This window comes from Brachyhypopomus gauderio, unplaced genomic scaffold, assembly GCF_052324685.1.
Source record: "Brachyhypopomus gauderio isolate BG-103 unplaced genomic scaffold, BGAUD_0.2 sc77, whole genome shotgun sequence".
Taxonomy (NCBI): Eukaryota; Metazoa; Chordata; class Actinopteri; order Gymnotiformes; family Hypopomidae; genus Brachyhypopomus; species Brachyhypopomus gauderio.
Window position 1 is genome coordinate 1 of NW_027506898.1, and position 13,714 is coordinate 13,714.

General features: G+C 44.2%; 28 non-coding genes across 28 annotated transcripts; 12 read left to right on the forward strand and 16 right to left on the reverse strand.

Moving 5' to 3' along the window:
* Window positions 1-314: 314 nt before the first annotated feature.
* Window positions 315-388, forward strand: trnai-aau (transfer RNA isoleucine (anticodon AAU)). Its single transcript has one exon. It is a non-coding gene; the product is annotated as a tRNA-Ile (tRNA).
* Window positions 389-677: 289 nt separating this feature from the next.
* Window positions 678-750, reverse strand: trnaa-agc (transfer RNA alanine (anticodon AGC)). Its single transcript has one exon. It is a non-coding gene; the product is annotated as a tRNA-Ala (tRNA).
* Window positions 751-1,446: 696 nt separating this feature from the next.
* On the reverse strand, window positions 1,447-1,519 carry trnaa-agc (transfer RNA alanine (anticodon AGC)). The gene has a single exon. It is a non-coding gene; the product is annotated as a tRNA-Ala (tRNA).
* Window positions 1,520-1,854: 335 nt separating this feature from the next.
* On the forward strand, window positions 1,855-1,928 carry trnai-aau (transfer RNA isoleucine (anticodon AAU)). Its single transcript has one exon. It is a non-coding gene; the product is annotated as a tRNA-Ile (tRNA).
* A 289-nt stretch (window positions 1,929-2,217) lies between these two features.
* On the reverse strand, window positions 2,218-2,290 carry trnaa-agc (transfer RNA alanine (anticodon AGC)). Its single transcript has one exon. It is a non-coding gene; the product is annotated as a tRNA-Ala (tRNA).
* Window positions 2,291-2,984: 694 nt separating this feature from the next.
* Window positions 2,985-3,057, reverse strand: trnaa-agc (transfer RNA alanine (anticodon AGC)). The gene has a single exon. It is a non-coding gene; the product is annotated as a tRNA-Ala (tRNA).
* Window positions 3,058-3,390: 333 nt separating this feature from the next.
* On the forward strand, window positions 3,391-3,464 carry trnai-aau (transfer RNA isoleucine (anticodon AAU)). Its single transcript has one exon. It is a non-coding gene; the product is annotated as a tRNA-Ile (tRNA).
* A 289-nt stretch (window positions 3,465-3,753) lies between these two features.
* Window positions 3,754-3,826, reverse strand: trnaa-agc (transfer RNA alanine (anticodon AGC)). The gene has a single exon. It is a non-coding gene; the product is annotated as a tRNA-Ala (tRNA).
* Window positions 3,827-4,159: 333 nt separating this feature from the next.
* On the forward strand, window positions 4,160-4,233 carry trnai-aau (transfer RNA isoleucine (anticodon AAU)). The gene has a single exon. It is a non-coding gene; the product is annotated as a tRNA-Ile (tRNA).
* Window positions 4,234-4,522: 289 nt separating this feature from the next.
* Window positions 4,523-4,595, reverse strand: trnaa-agc (transfer RNA alanine (anticodon AGC)). The gene has a single exon. It is a non-coding gene; the product is annotated as a tRNA-Ala (tRNA).
* Window positions 4,596-4,928: 333 nt separating this feature from the next.
* trnai-aau (transfer RNA isoleucine (anticodon AAU)) lies at window positions 4,929-5,002 on the forward strand. The gene has a single exon. It is a non-coding gene; the product is annotated as a tRNA-Ile (tRNA).
* Window positions 5,003-5,291: 289 nt separating this feature from the next.
* Window positions 5,292-5,364, reverse strand: trnaa-agc (transfer RNA alanine (anticodon AGC)). The gene has a single exon. It is a non-coding gene; the product is annotated as a tRNA-Ala (tRNA).
* Window positions 5,365-5,697: 333 nt separating this feature from the next.
* Window positions 5,698-5,771, forward strand: trnai-aau (transfer RNA isoleucine (anticodon AAU)). The gene has a single exon. It is a non-coding gene; the product is annotated as a tRNA-Ile (tRNA).
* A 289-nt stretch (window positions 5,772-6,060) lies between these two features.
* Window positions 6,061-6,133, reverse strand: trnaa-agc (transfer RNA alanine (anticodon AGC)). The gene has a single exon. It is a non-coding gene; the product is annotated as a tRNA-Ala (tRNA).
* Window positions 6,134-6,466: 333 nt separating this feature from the next.
* trnai-aau (transfer RNA isoleucine (anticodon AAU)) lies at window positions 6,467-6,540 on the forward strand. Its single transcript has one exon. It is a non-coding gene; the product is annotated as a tRNA-Ile (tRNA).
* A 289-nt stretch (window positions 6,541-6,829) lies between these two features.
* trnaa-agc (transfer RNA alanine (anticodon AGC)) lies at window positions 6,830-6,902 on the reverse strand. The gene has a single exon. It is a non-coding gene; the product is annotated as a tRNA-Ala (tRNA).
* Window positions 6,903-7,235: 333 nt separating this feature from the next.
* On the forward strand, window positions 7,236-7,309 carry trnai-aau (transfer RNA isoleucine (anticodon AAU)). Its single transcript has one exon. It is a non-coding gene; the product is annotated as a tRNA-Ile (tRNA).
* Window positions 7,310-7,598: 289 nt separating this feature from the next.
* On the reverse strand, window positions 7,599-7,671 carry trnaa-agc (transfer RNA alanine (anticodon AGC)). Its single transcript has one exon. It is a non-coding gene; the product is annotated as a tRNA-Ala (tRNA).
* A 333-nt stretch (window positions 7,672-8,004) lies between these two features.
* On the forward strand, window positions 8,005-8,078 carry trnai-aau (transfer RNA isoleucine (anticodon AAU)). Its single transcript has one exon. It is a non-coding gene; the product is annotated as a tRNA-Ile (tRNA).
* Window positions 8,079-8,367: 289 nt separating this feature from the next.
* Window positions 8,368-8,440, reverse strand: trnaa-agc (transfer RNA alanine (anticodon AGC)). The gene has a single exon. It is a non-coding gene; the product is annotated as a tRNA-Ala (tRNA).
* A 1,102-nt stretch (window positions 8,441-9,542) lies between these two features.
* Window positions 9,543-9,616, forward strand: trnai-aau (transfer RNA isoleucine (anticodon AAU)). Its single transcript has one exon. It is a non-coding gene; the product is annotated as a tRNA-Ile (tRNA).
* A 289-nt stretch (window positions 9,617-9,905) lies between these two features.
* Window positions 9,906-9,978, reverse strand: trnaa-agc (transfer RNA alanine (anticodon AGC)). The gene has a single exon. It is a non-coding gene; the product is annotated as a tRNA-Ala (tRNA).
* Window positions 9,979-10,311: 333 nt separating this feature from the next.
* On the forward strand, window positions 10,312-10,385 carry trnai-aau (transfer RNA isoleucine (anticodon AAU)). The gene has a single exon. It is a non-coding gene; the product is annotated as a tRNA-Ile (tRNA).
* A 289-nt stretch (window positions 10,386-10,674) lies between these two features.
* On the reverse strand, window positions 10,675-10,747 carry trnaa-agc (transfer RNA alanine (anticodon AGC)). The gene has a single exon. It is a non-coding gene; the product is annotated as a tRNA-Ala (tRNA).
* Window positions 10,748-11,443: 696 nt separating this feature from the next.
* Window positions 11,444-11,516, reverse strand: trnaa-agc (transfer RNA alanine (anticodon AGC)). Its single transcript has one exon. It is a non-coding gene; the product is annotated as a tRNA-Ala (tRNA).
* A 696-nt stretch (window positions 11,517-12,212) lies between these two features.
* Window positions 12,213-12,285, reverse strand: trnaa-agc (transfer RNA alanine (anticodon AGC)). Its single transcript has one exon. It is a non-coding gene; the product is annotated as a tRNA-Ala (tRNA).
* Window positions 12,286-12,618: 333 nt separating this feature from the next.
* On the forward strand, window positions 12,619-12,692 carry trnai-aau (transfer RNA isoleucine (anticodon AAU)). Its single transcript has one exon. It is a non-coding gene; the product is annotated as a tRNA-Ile (tRNA).
* Window positions 12,693-12,981: 289 nt separating this feature from the next.
* On the reverse strand, window positions 12,982-13,054 carry trnaa-agc (transfer RNA alanine (anticodon AGC)). The gene has a single exon. It is a non-coding gene; the product is annotated as a tRNA-Ala (tRNA).
* Window positions 13,055-13,714: the final 660 nt, after the last annotated feature.

Below are 13,714 nucleotides of genomic sequence, written 5' to 3' on the forward strand. Positions count from 1 at the left end.
GTTGTTCAGATCCTGGACAAAAGCTCAAGTCCAAACTGAGAGTGCAAAGCTCTACAGACACTGCAATTGATGATTTTTACATTTCTTTACTGTGAACAGCTGCATGGACTTGCATTTTAGCAGTGGCTCAAAGGTTGAGTAGATTTAATTTGATCGTTGACCGCCAATCAACCAAGAAGAGAAGGAAACTGGAGGTGTCAACTAATGTCTGTGCTTGGTCGATTACCGCAGACATCCCTCCTCATACCATTTGTATACTTTCATGGAACAGGCCTACCTCAGCCACACAACTTGCAGAAAGACTCCATCATGTAGGCCGGTTAGCTCAGCTGGTTAGAGCGTGGTGCTAATAACGCCAAGGTCATGGGTTCGATCCCCATACGGGCCATTGATGATAGTCTTTTGGATCAGATATGAGGCGGATTAGTGTTATTTTGGGTCTCTCAAATGCCAACTTGTATGGTGGAGATCAGAAAGTCTTGTCGGACGGTGTGGACTTTTGACATGTGCAAGCCCTTATTGTTGAGTACTCATATAGTACGAATCACATGTTTAAGGTGACACATTCTAACAGAGATTTGGCATGTAGTGTGTGAAAAGAATTATGGAAGCGTCAGGGTCAAAAAACATGCACCAATTTTCTTTTTCACTATCGAGCATGACTGAAATGCCTATAATGGAGAATGTGGGCATCGATCCCACTACCTCTCGCATGCTAAGCGAGCGCTCTACCACTTGAGCTAATTCCCCTTGTAGGCTCAGTGCTCTTGTTGTTCAGATCCTGGACAAAAGCTCAAGTCCAAACTGAGAGTGCAAAGCTCTACAGACACTGCAATTGATGATTTTTACATTTCTTTACTGTGAACAGCTGCATGGACTTGCATTTTAGCAGTGGCTCAAAGGTTGAGTAGATTTAATTTGATCGTTGACCGCCAATCAACCAAGAAGAGAAGGAAACTGGAGGTGTCAACTAATGTCTGTGCTTGGTCGATTACCGCAGACATCCCTCCTCATACCATTTGTATACTTTCATGGAACAGGCCTACCTCAGCCACACAACTTGCAGAAAGACTCCATCATGTAGGCCGGTTAGCTCAGCTGGTTAGAGAGTGGTGCTAATAATGCCAAGGTCATGGGTTCGATCCCCATACGGGCCATTGATGATAGTCTTTTGGATCAGATATGAGGCGGATTAGTGTTATTTTGGGTCTCTCAAATGCCAACTTGTATGGTGGAGATCAGAAAGTCTTGTCGGACGGTGTGGACTCTTGACATGTGCAAGCCCTTATTGTTGAGTACTCATATAGTACGAATCACATGTTTAAGGTGACACATTCTAACAGAGATTTGGCATGTAGTGTGTGAAAAGAATTATGGAAGCGTCAGGGTCAAAAAACATGCACCAATTTTCTTTTTCACTATCGAGCATGACTGAAATGCCTATAATGGAGAATGTGGGCATCGATCCCACTACCTCTCGCATGCTAAGCGAGCGCTCTACCACTTGAGCTAATTCCCCTAATAGGCTCAGTGCTTTTGTTGTTCAGATCCTGGACAAAAGCTCAAGTCCAAACTGAGAGTGCAAAGCTCTACAGACACTGCAATTGATGATTTTTACATTTCTTTACTGTGAACAGCTGCATGGACTTGCATTTTAGCAGTGGCTCAAAGGTTGAGTAGATTTAATTTGATCGTTGACCGCCAATCAACCAAGAAGAGAAGGAAACTGGAGGTGTCAACTAATGTCTGTGCTTGTGGTCGATTACCGCAGACATCCCTCCTCATACCATTTGTATACTTTCATGGAACAGGCCTACCTCAGCCACACAACTTGCAGAAAGACTCCATCATGTAGGCCGGTTAGCTCAGCTGGTTAGAGCGTGGTGCTAATAACGCCAAGGTCATGGGTTCGATCCCCATACGGGCCTTTGATGATAGTCTTTTGGATCAGATATGAGGCGGATTAGTGTTATTTTGGGTCTCTCAAATGCCAACTTGTATGGTGGAGATCAGAAAGTCTTGTCGGACGGTGTGGACTTTTGACATGTGCAAGCCCTTATTGTTGAGTACTCATATAGTACGAATCACATGTTTAAGGTGACACATTCTAACAGAGATTTGGCATGTAGTGTGTGAAAAGAATTATGGAAGCGTCAGGGTCAAAAAACATGCACCAATTTTCTTTTTCACTATCGAGCATGACTGAAATGCCTATAATGGAGAATGTGGGCATCGATCCCACTACCTCTCGCATGCTAAGCGAGCGCTCTACCACTTGAGCTAATTCCCCTTGTAGGCTCAGTGCTCTTGTTGTTCAGATCCTGGACAAAAGCTCAAGTCCAAACTGAGAGTGCAAAGCTCTACAGACACTGCAATTGATGATTTTTACATTTCTTTACTGTGAACAGCTGCATGGACTTGCATTTGAGCAGTGGCTCAAAGGTTGAGTAGATTAATTTGATCGTTGACCGCCAATCAACCAAGAAGAGAAGGAAACTGGAGGTGTCAACTAATGTCTGTGCTTGGTCGATTACCGCAGACATCCCTCCTCATACCATTTGTATACTTTCATGGAACAGGCCTACCTCAGCCACACAACTTGCAGAAAGCCTCCATCATGTAGGCCGGTTAGCTCAGCTGGTTAGAGAGTGGTGCTAATAATGCCAAGGTCATGGGTTCGATCCCCATACGGGCCATTGATGATAGTCTTTTGGATCAGATATGAGGCGGATTAGTGTTATTTTGGGTCTCTCAAATGCCAACTTGTATGGTGGAGATCAGAAAGTCTTGTCGGACGGTGTGGACTCTTGACATGTGCAAGCCCTTATTGTTGAGTACTCATATAGTACGAATCACATGTTTAAGGTGACACATTCTAACAGAGATTTGGCATGTAGTGTGTGAAAAGAATTATGGAAGCGTCAGGGTCAAAAACATGCACCAATTTTCTTTTTCACTATCGAGCATGACTGAAATGCCTATAATGGAGAATGTGGGCATCGATCCCACTACCTCTCGCATGCTAAGCGAGCGCTCTACCACTTGAGCTAATTCCCCTTGTAGGCTCAGTGCTCTTGTTGTTCAGATCCTGGACAAAAGCTCAAGTCCAAACTGAGAGTGCAAAGCTCTACAGACACTGCAATTGATGATTTTTACATTTCTTTACTGTGAACAGCTGCATGGACTTGCATTTTAGCAGTGGCTCAAAGGTTGAGTAGATTTAATTTGATCGTTGACCGCCAATCAACCAAGAAGAGAAGGAAACTGGAGGTGTCAACTAATGTCTGTGCTTGGTCGATTACCGCAGACATCCCTCCTCATACCATTTGTATACTTTCATGGAACAGGCCTACCTCAGCCACACAACTTGCAGAAAGCCTCCATCATGTAGGCCGGTTAGCTCAGCTGGTTAGAGCGTGGTGCTAATAACGCCAAGGTCATGGGTTCGATCCCCATACGGGCCATTGATGATAGTCTTTTGGATCAGATATGAGGCGGATTAGTGTTATTTTGGGTCTCTCAAATTCCAACTTGTATGGTGGAGATCAGAAAGTCTTGTCGGACGGTGTGGACTCTTGACATGTGCGAGCCCTTATTGTTGAGTACTCATATAGTACGAATCACATGTTTAAGGTGACACATTCTAACAGAGATTTGGCATGTAGTGTGTGAAAAGAATTATGGAAGCGTCAGGGTCAAAAAACATGCACCAATTTTCTTTTTCACTATCGAGCATGACTGAAATGCCTATAATGGAGAATGTGGGCATCGATCCCACTACCTCTCGCATGCTAAGCGAGCGCTCTACCACTTGAGCTAATTCCCCTACGAGGCTCAGTGCTCTTGTTGTTCAGATCCTGGACAAAAGCTCAAGTCCAAACTGAGAGTGCAAAGCTCTACAGACACTGCAATTGATGATTTTTACATTTCTTTACTGTGAACAGCTGCATGGACTTGCATTTTAGCAGTGGCTCAAAGGTTGAGTAGATTTAATTTGATCGTTGACCGCCAATCAACCAAGAAGAGAAGGAAACTGGAGGTGTCAACTAATGTCTGTGCTTGGTCGATTACCGCAGACATCCCTCCTCATACCATTTGTATACTTTCATGGAACAGGCCTACCTCAGCCACACAACTTGCAGAAAGACTCCATCATGTAGGCCGGTTAGCTCAGCTGGATAGAGCGTGGTGCTAATAACGCCAAGGTCATGGGTTCGATCCCCATACGGGCCATTGATGATAGTCTTTTGGATCAGATATGAGGCGGATTAGTGTTATTTTGGGTCTCTCAAATGCCAACTTGTATGGTGGAGATCAGAAAGTCTTGTCGGACGGTGTGGACTCTTGACATGTGCAAGCCCTTATTGTTGAGTACTCATATAGTACGAATCACATGTTTAAGGTGACACATTCTAACAGAGATTTGGCATGTAGTGTGTGAAAAGAATTATGGAAGTGTCAGGGTCAAAAAACATGCACCAATTTTCTTTTTCACTATCGAGCATGACTGAAATGCCTATAATGGAGAATGTGGGCATCGATCCCACTACCTCTCGCATGCTAAGCGAGCGCTCTACCACTTGAGCTAATTCCCCTTGTAGGCTCAGTGCTCTTGTTGTTCAGATCCTGGACAAAAGCTCAAGTCCAAACTGAGAGTGCAAAGCTCTACAGACACTGCAATTGATGATTTTTACATTTCTTTACTGTGAACAGCTGCATGGACTTGCATTTTAGCAGTGGCTCAAAGGTTGAGTAGATTTAATTTGATCGTTGACCGCCAATCAACCAAGAAGAGAAGGAAACTGGAGGTGTCAACTAATGTCTGTGCTTGGTCGATTACCGCAGACATCCCTCCTCATACCATTTGTATACTTTCATGGAACAGGCCTACCTCAGCCACACAACTTGCAGAAAGCCTCCATCATGTAGGCCGGTTAGCTCAGCTGGTTAGAGCGTGGTGCTAATAACGCCAAGGTCATGGGTTCGATCCCCATACGGGCCATTGATGATAGTCTTTTGGATCAGATATGAGGCGGATTAGTGTTATTTTGGGTCTCTCAAATTCCAACTTGTATGGTGGAGATCAGAAAGTCTTGTCGGACGGTGTGGACTCTTGACATGTGCGAGCCCTTATTGTTGAGTACTCATATAGTACGAATCACATGTTTAAGGTGACACATTCTAACAGAGATTTGGCATGTAGTGTGTGAAAAGAATTATGGAAGCGTCAGGGTCAAAAAACATGCACCAATTTTCTTTTTCACTATCGAGCATGACTGAAATGCCTATAATGGAGAATGTGGGCATCGATCCCACTACCTCTCGCATGCTAAGCGAGCGCTCTACCACTTGAGCTAATTCCCCTACTAGGCTCAGTGCTCTTGTTGTTCAGATCCTGGACAAAAGCTCAAGTCCAAACTGAGAGTGCAAAGCTCTACAGACACTGCAATTGATGATTTTTACATTTCTTTACTGTGAACAGCTGCATGGACTTGCATTTTAGCAGTGGCTCAAAGGTTGAGTAGATTTAATTTGATCGTTGACCGCCAATCAACCAAGAAGAGAAGGAAACTGGAGGTGTCAACTAATGTCTGTGCTTGGTCGATTACCGCAGACATCCCTCCTCATACCATTTGTATACTTTCATGGAACAGGCCTACCTCAGCCACACAACTTGCAGAAAGACTCCATCATGTAGGCCGGTTAGCTCAGCTGGTTAGAGCGTGGTGCTAATAACGCCAAGGTCATGGGTTCGATCCCCATACGGGCCATTGATGATAGTCTTTTGGATCAGATATGAGGCGGATTAGTGTTATTTTGGGTCTCTCAAATGCCAACTTGTATGGTGGAGATCAGAAAGTCTTGTCGGACGGTGTGGACTTTTGACATGTGCAAGCCCTTATTGTTGAGTACTCATATAGTACGAATCACATGTTTAAGGTGACACATTCTAACAGAGATTTGGCATGTAGTGTGTGAAAAGAATTATGGAAGCGTCAGGGTCAAAAAACATGCACCAATTTTCTTTTTCACTATCGAGCATGACTGAAATGCCTATAATGGAGAATGTGGGCATCGATCCCACTACCTCTCGCATGCTAAGCGAGCGCTCTACCACTTGAGCTAATTCCCCTTGTAGGCTCAGTGCTCTTGTTGTTCAGATCCTGGACAAAAGCTCAAGTCCAAACTGAGAGTGCAAAGCTCTACAGACACTGCAATTGATGATTTTTACATTTCTTTACTGTGAACAGCTGCATGGACTTGCATTTTAGCAGTGGCTCAAAGGTTGAGTAGATTTAATTTGATCGTTGACCGCCAATCAACCAAGAAGAGAAGGAAACTGGAGGTGTCAACTAATGTCTGTGCTTGGTCGATTACCGCAGACATCCCTCCTCATACCATTTGTATACTTTCATGGAACAGGCCTACCTCAGCCACACAACTTGCAGAAAGACTCCATCATGTAGGCCGGTTAGCTCAGCTGGTTAGAGCGTGGTGCTAATAACGCCAAGGTCATGGGTTCGATCCACATACGGGCCATTGATGATAGTCTTTTGGATCAGATATGAGGCGGATTAGTGTTATTTTGGGTCTCTCAAATGCCAACTTGTATGGTGGAGATCAGAAAGTCTTGTCGGACGGTGTGGACTTTTGACATGTGCAAGCCCTTATTGTTGAGTACTCATATAGTACGAATCACATGTTTAAGGTGACACATTCTAACAGAGATTTGGCATGTAGTGTGTGAAAAGAATTATGGAAGCGTCAGGGTCAAAAAACATGCACCAATTTTCTTTTTCACTATCGAGCATGACTGAAATGCCTATAATGGAGAATGTGGGCATCGATCCCACTACCTCTCGCATGCTAAGCGAGCGCTCTACCACTTGAGCTAATTCCCCTTGTAGGCTCAGTGCTCTTGTTGTTCAGATCCTGGACAAAAGCTCAAGTCCAAACTGAGAGTGCAAAGCTCTACAGACACTGCAATTGATGATTTTTACATTTCTTTACTGTGAACAGCTGCATGGACTTGCATTTTAGCAGTGGCTCAAAGGTTGAGTAGATTTAATTTGATCGTTGACCGCCAATCAACCAAGAAGAGAAGGAAACTGGAGGTGTCAACTAATGTCTGTGCTTGGTCGATTACCGCAGACATCCCTCCTCATACCATTTGTATACTTTCATGGAACAGGCCTACCTCAGCCACACAACTTGCAGAAAGCCTCCATCATCTAGGCCGGTTAGCTCAGCTGGTTAGAGCGTGGTGCTAATAACGCCAAGGTCATGGGTTCGATCCCCATACGGGCCATTGATGATAGTCTTTTGGATCAGATATGTGGCGGATTAGTGTTATTTTGGGTCTCTCAAATGCCAACTTGTATGGTGGAGATCAGAAAGTCTTGTCGGACGGTGTGGACTCTTGACATGTGCAAGCCCTTATTGTTGAGTACTCATATAGTACGAATCACATGTTTAAGGTGACACATTCTAACAGAGATTTGGCATGTAGTGTGTGAAAAGAATTATGGAGGCGTCAGGGTCAAAAACCATGCACCAATTTACTTTTTCACTATCGAGCATGACTGAAATGCCTATAATGGAGAATGTGGGCATCGATCCCACTACCTCTCGCATGCTAAGCGAGCGCTCTACCACTTGAGCTAATTCCCCTAGTAGGCTCAGTGCTCTTGTTGTTCAGATCCTGGACAAAAGCTCAAGTCCAAACTGAGAGTGCAAAGCTCTACAGACACTGCAATTGATGATTTTTACATTTCTTTACTGTGAACAGCTGCATGGACTTGCATTTTAGCAGTGGCTCAAAGGTTGAGTAGATTTAATTTGATCGTTGACCGCCAATCAACCAAGAAGAGAAGGAAACTGGAGGTGTCAACTAATGTCTGTGCTTGGTCGATTACCGCAGACATCCCTCCTCATACCATTTGTATACTTTCATGGAACAGGCCTACCTCAGCCACACAACTTGCAGAACGCCTCCATCATGTAGGCCGGTTAGCTCAGCTGGTTAGAGCGTGGTGCTAATAACGCCAAGGTCATGGGTTCGATCCCCATACGGGCCATTGATGATAGTCTTTTGGATCAGATATGAGGCGGATTAGTGTTATTTTGGGTCTCTCAAATGCCAACTTGTATGGTGGAGATCAGAAAGTCTTGTCGGACGGTGTGGACTTTTGACATGTGCAAGCCCTTATTGTTGAGTACTCATATAGTACGAATCACATGTTTAAGGTGACACATTCTAACAGAGATTTGGCATGTAGTGTGTGAAAAGAATTATGGAAGCGTCAGGGTCAAAAAACATGCACCAATTTTCTTTTTCACTATCGAGCATGACTGAAATGCCTATAATGGAGAATGTGGGCATCGATCCCACTACCTCTCGCATGCTAAGCGAGCGCTCTACCACTTGAGCTAATTCCCCTTGTAGGCTCAGTGCTCTTGTTGTTCAGATCCTGGACAAAAGCTCAAGTCCAAACTGAGAGTGCAAAGCTCTACAGACACTGCAATTGATGATTTTTACATTTCTTTACTGTGAACAGCTGCATGGACTTGCATTTTAGCAGTGGCTCAAAGGTTGAGTAGATTTAATTTGATCGTTGACCGCCAATCAACCAAGAAGAGAAGGAAACTGGAGGTGTCAACTAATGTCTGTGCTTGGTCGATTACCGCAGACATCCCTCCTCATACCATTTGTATACTTTCATGGAACAGGCCTACCTCAGCCACACAACTTGCAGAAAGACTCCATCATGTAGGCCGGTTAGCTCAGCTGGTTGGAGAGTGGTGCTAATAATGCCAAGGTCATGGGTTCGATCCCCATACGGGCCATTGATGATAGTCTTTTGGATCAGATATGAGGCGGATTAGTGTTATTTTGGGTCTCTCAAATGCCAACTTGTATGGTGGAGATCAGAAAGTCTTGTCGGACGGTGTGGACTTTTGACATGTGCAAGCCCTTATTGTTGAGTACTCATATAGTACGAATCACATGTTTAAGGTGACACATTCTAACAGAGATTTGGCATGTAGTGTGTGAAAAGAATTATGGAGGCGTCAGGGTCAAAAAACATGCACCAATTTTCTTTTTCACTATCGAGCATGACTGAAATGCCTATAATGGAGAATGTGGGCATCGATCTCACTACCTCTCGCATGCTAAGCGAGCGCTCTACCACTTGAGCTAATTCACCTACGAGGCTCAGTGTTCTTGTTGTTCAGATCCTGGACAAAAGCTCAAGTCCAAACTGAGAGTGCAAAGCTCTACAGACACTGCAATTGATGATTTTTACATTTCTTTACTGTGAACAGCTGCATGGACTTGCATTTTAGCAGTGGCTCAAAGGTTGAGTAGATTTAATTTGATCGTTGACCGCCAATCAACCAAGAAGAGAAGGAAACTGGAGGTGTCAACTAATGTCTGTGCTTGGTCGATTACCGCAGACATCCCTCCTCATACCATTTGTATACTTTCATGGAACAGGCCTACCTCAGCCACACAACTTGCAGAAAGCCTCCATCATGTAGGCCGGTTAGCTCAGCTGGTTAGAGCGTGGTGCTAATAACGCCAAGGTCATGGGTTCGATCCCCATACGGGCCATTGATGATAGTCTTTTGGATCAGATATGAGGCGGATTAGTGTTATTTTGGGTCTCTCAAATGCCAACTTGTATGGTGGAGATCAGAAAGTCTTGTCGGACGGTGTGGACTTTTGACATGTGCAAGCCCTTATTGTTGAGTACTCATATAGTACGAATCACATGTTTAAGGTGACACATTCTAACAGAGATTTGGCATGTAGTGTGTGAAAAGAATTATGGAAGCGTCAGGGTCAAAAAACATGCACCAATTTTCTTTTTCACTATCGAGCATGACTGAAATGCCTATAATGGAGAATGTGGGCATCGATCCCACTACCTCTCGCATGCTAAGCGAGCGCTCTACCACTTGAGCTAATTCCCCTTGTAGGCTCAGTGCTCTTGTTGTTCAGATCCTGGACAAAAGCTCAAGTCCAAACTGAGAGTGCAAAGCTCTACAGACACTGCAATTGATGATTTTTACATTTCTTTACTGTGAACAGCTGCATGGACTTGCATTTTAGCAGTGGCTCAAAGGTTGAGTAGATTTAATTTGATCGTTGACCGCCAATCAACCAAGAAGAGAAGGAAACTGGAGGTGTCAACTAATGTCTGTGCTTGGTCGATTACCGCAGACATCCCTCCTCATACCATTTGTATACTTTCATGGAACAGGCCTACCTCAGCCACACAACTTGCAGAAAGACTCCATCATGTAGGCCGGTTAGCTCAGCTGGTTAGAGCGTGGTGCTAATAACGCCAAGGTCATGGGTTCGATCCCCATACGGGCCATTGATGATAGTCTTTTGGATCAGATATGAGGCGGATTAGTGTTATTTTGGGTCTCTCAAATGCCAACTTGTATGGTGGAGATCAGAAAGTCTTGTCGGACGGTGTGGACTTTTGACATGTGCAAGCCCTTATTGTTGAGTACTCATATAGTACGAATCACATGTTTAAGGTGACACATTCTAACAGAGATTTGGCATGTAGTGTGTGAAAAGAATTATGGAAGCGTCAGGGTCAAAAAACATGCACCAATTTTCTTTTTCACTATCGAGCATGACTGAAATGCCTATAATGGAGAATGTGGGCATCGATCCCACTACCTCTCGCATGCTAAGCGAGCGCTCTACCACTTGAGCTAATTCCCCTTGTAGGCTCAGTGCTCTTGTTGTTCAGATCCTGGACAAAAGCTCAAGTCCAAACTGAGAGTGCAAAGCTCTACAGACACTGCAATTGATGATTTTTACATTTCTTTACTGTGAACAGCTGCATGGACTTGCATTTTAGCAGTGGCTCAAAGGTTGAGTAGATTTAATTTGATCGTTGACCGCCAATCAACCAAGAAGAGAAGGAAACTGGAGGTGTCAACTAATGTCTGTGCTTGGTTGATTACCGCAGACATCCCTCCTCATACCATTTGTATACTTTCATGGAACAGGCCTACCTCAGCCACACAACTTGCAGAAAGACTCCATCATGTAGGCCGGTTAGCTCAGCTGGTTAGAGAGTGGTGCTAATAATGCCAAGGTCATGGGTTCGATCCCCATACGGGCCATTGATGATAGTCTTTTGGATCAGATATGAGGCGGATTAGTGTTATTTTGGGTCTCTCAAATGCCAACTTGTATGGTGGAGATCAGAAAGTCTTGTCGGACGGTGAGGACTCTTGACATGTGCAAGCCCTTATTGTTGAGTACTCATATAGTACGAATCACATGTTTAAGGTGACACATTCTAACAGAGATTTGGCATGTAGTGTGTGAAAAGAATTATGGAAGCGTCAGGGTCAAAAAACATGCACCAATTTTCTTTTTCACTATCGAGCATGACTGAAATGCCTATAATGGAGAATGTGGGCATCGATCCCACTACCTCTCGCATGCTAAGCGAGCGCTCTACCACTTGAGCTAATTCCCCTTGTAGGCTCAGTGCTCTTGTTGTTCAGATCCTGGACAAAAGCTCAAGTCCAAACTGAGAGTGCAAAGCTCTACAGACACTGCAATTGATGATTTTTACATTTCTTTACTGTGAACAGCTGCATGGACTTGCATTTTAGCAGTGGCTCAAAGGTTGAGTAGATTTAATTTGATCGTTGACCGCCAATCAACCAAGAAGAGAAGGAAACTGGAGGTGTCAACTAATGTCTGTGCTTGGTTGATTACCGCAGACATCCCTCCTCATACCATTTGTATACTTTCATGGAACAGGCCTACCTCAGCCACACAACTTGCAGAAAGACTCCATCATGTAGGCCGGTTAGCTCAGCTGGTTAGAGAGTGGTGCTAATAATGCCAAGGTCATGGGTTCGATCCCCATACGGGCCATTGATGATAGTCTTTTGGATCAGATATGAGGCGGATTAGTGTTATTTTGGGTCTCTCAAATGCCAACTTGTATGGTGGAGATCAGAAAGTCTTGTCGGACGGTGAGGACTCTTGACATGTGCAAGCCCTTATTGTTGAGTACTCATATAGTACGAATCACATGTTTAAGGTGACACATTCTAACAGAGATTTGGCATGTAGTGTGTGAAAAGAATTATGGAGGCGTCAGGGTCAAAAAACATGCACCAATTTTCTTTTTCACTATCGAGCATGACTGAAATGCCTATAATGGAGAATGTGGGCATCGATCCCACTACCTCTCGCATGCTAAGCGAGCGCTCTACCACTTGAGCTAATTCCCCTTGTAGGCTCAGTGCTCTTGTTGTTCAGATCCTGGACAAAAGCTCAAGTCCAAACTGAGAGTGCAAAGCTCTACAGACACTGCAATTGATGATTTTTACATTTCTTTACTGTGAACAGCTGCATGGACTTGCATTTTAGCAGTGGCTCAAAGGTTGAGTAGATTTAATTTGATCGTTGACCGCCAATCAACCAAGAAGAGAAGGAAACTGGAGGTGTCAACTAATGTCTGTGCTTGGTCGATTACCGCAGACATCCCTCCTCATACCATTTGTATACTTTCATGGAACAGGCCTACCTCAGCCACACAACTTGCAGAAAGACTCCATCATGTAGGCCGGTTAGCTCAGCTGGTTAGAGCGTGGTGCTAATAACGCCAAGGTCATGGGTTCGATCCCCATACGGGCCATTGATGATAGTCTTTTGGATCAGATATGAGGCGGATTAGTGTTATTTTGGGTCTCTCAAATGCCAACTTGTATGGTGGAGATCAGAAAGTCTTGTCGGACGGTGTGGACTTTTGACATGTGCAAGCCCTTATTGTTGAGTACTCATATAGTACGAATCACATGTTTAAGGTGACACATTCTAACAGAGATTTGGCATGTAGTGTGTGAAAAGAATTATGGAAGCGTCAGGGTCAAAAAACATGCACCAATTTTCTTTTTCACTATCGAGCATGACTGAAATGCCTATAATGGAGAATGTGGGCATCGATCCCACTACCTCTCGCATGCTAAGCGAGCGCTCTACCACTTGAGCTAATTCCCCTTGTAGGCTCAGTGCTCTTGTTGTTCAGATCCTGGACAAAAGCTCAAGTCCAAACTGAGAGTGCAAAGCTCTACAGACACTGCAATTGATGATTTTTACATTTCTTTACTGTGAACAGCTGCATGGACTTGCATTTTAGCAGTGGCTCAAAGGTTGAGTAGATTTAATTTGATCGTTGACCGCCAATCAACCAAGAAGAGAAGGAAACTGGAGGTGTCAACTAATGTCTGTGCTTGGTCGATTACCGCAGACATCCCTCCTCATACCATTTGTATACTTTCATGGAACAGGCCTACCTCAGCCACACAACTTGCAGAAAGACTCCATCATGTAGGCCGGTTAGCTCAGCTGGTTAGAGAGTGGTGCTAATAATGCCAAGGTCATGGGTTCGATCCCCATACGGGCCATTGATGATAGTCTTTTGGATCAGATATGAGGCGGATTAGTGTTATTTTGGGTCTCTCAAATGCCAACTTGTATGGTGGAGATCAGAAAGTCTTGTCGGACGGTGTGGACTCTTGACATGTGCAAGCCCTTATTGTTGAGTACTCATATAGTACGAATCACATGTTTAAGGTGACACATTCTAACAGAGATTTGGCATGTAGTGTGTGAAAAGAATTATGGAAGCGTCAGGGTCAAAAAACATGCACCAATTTT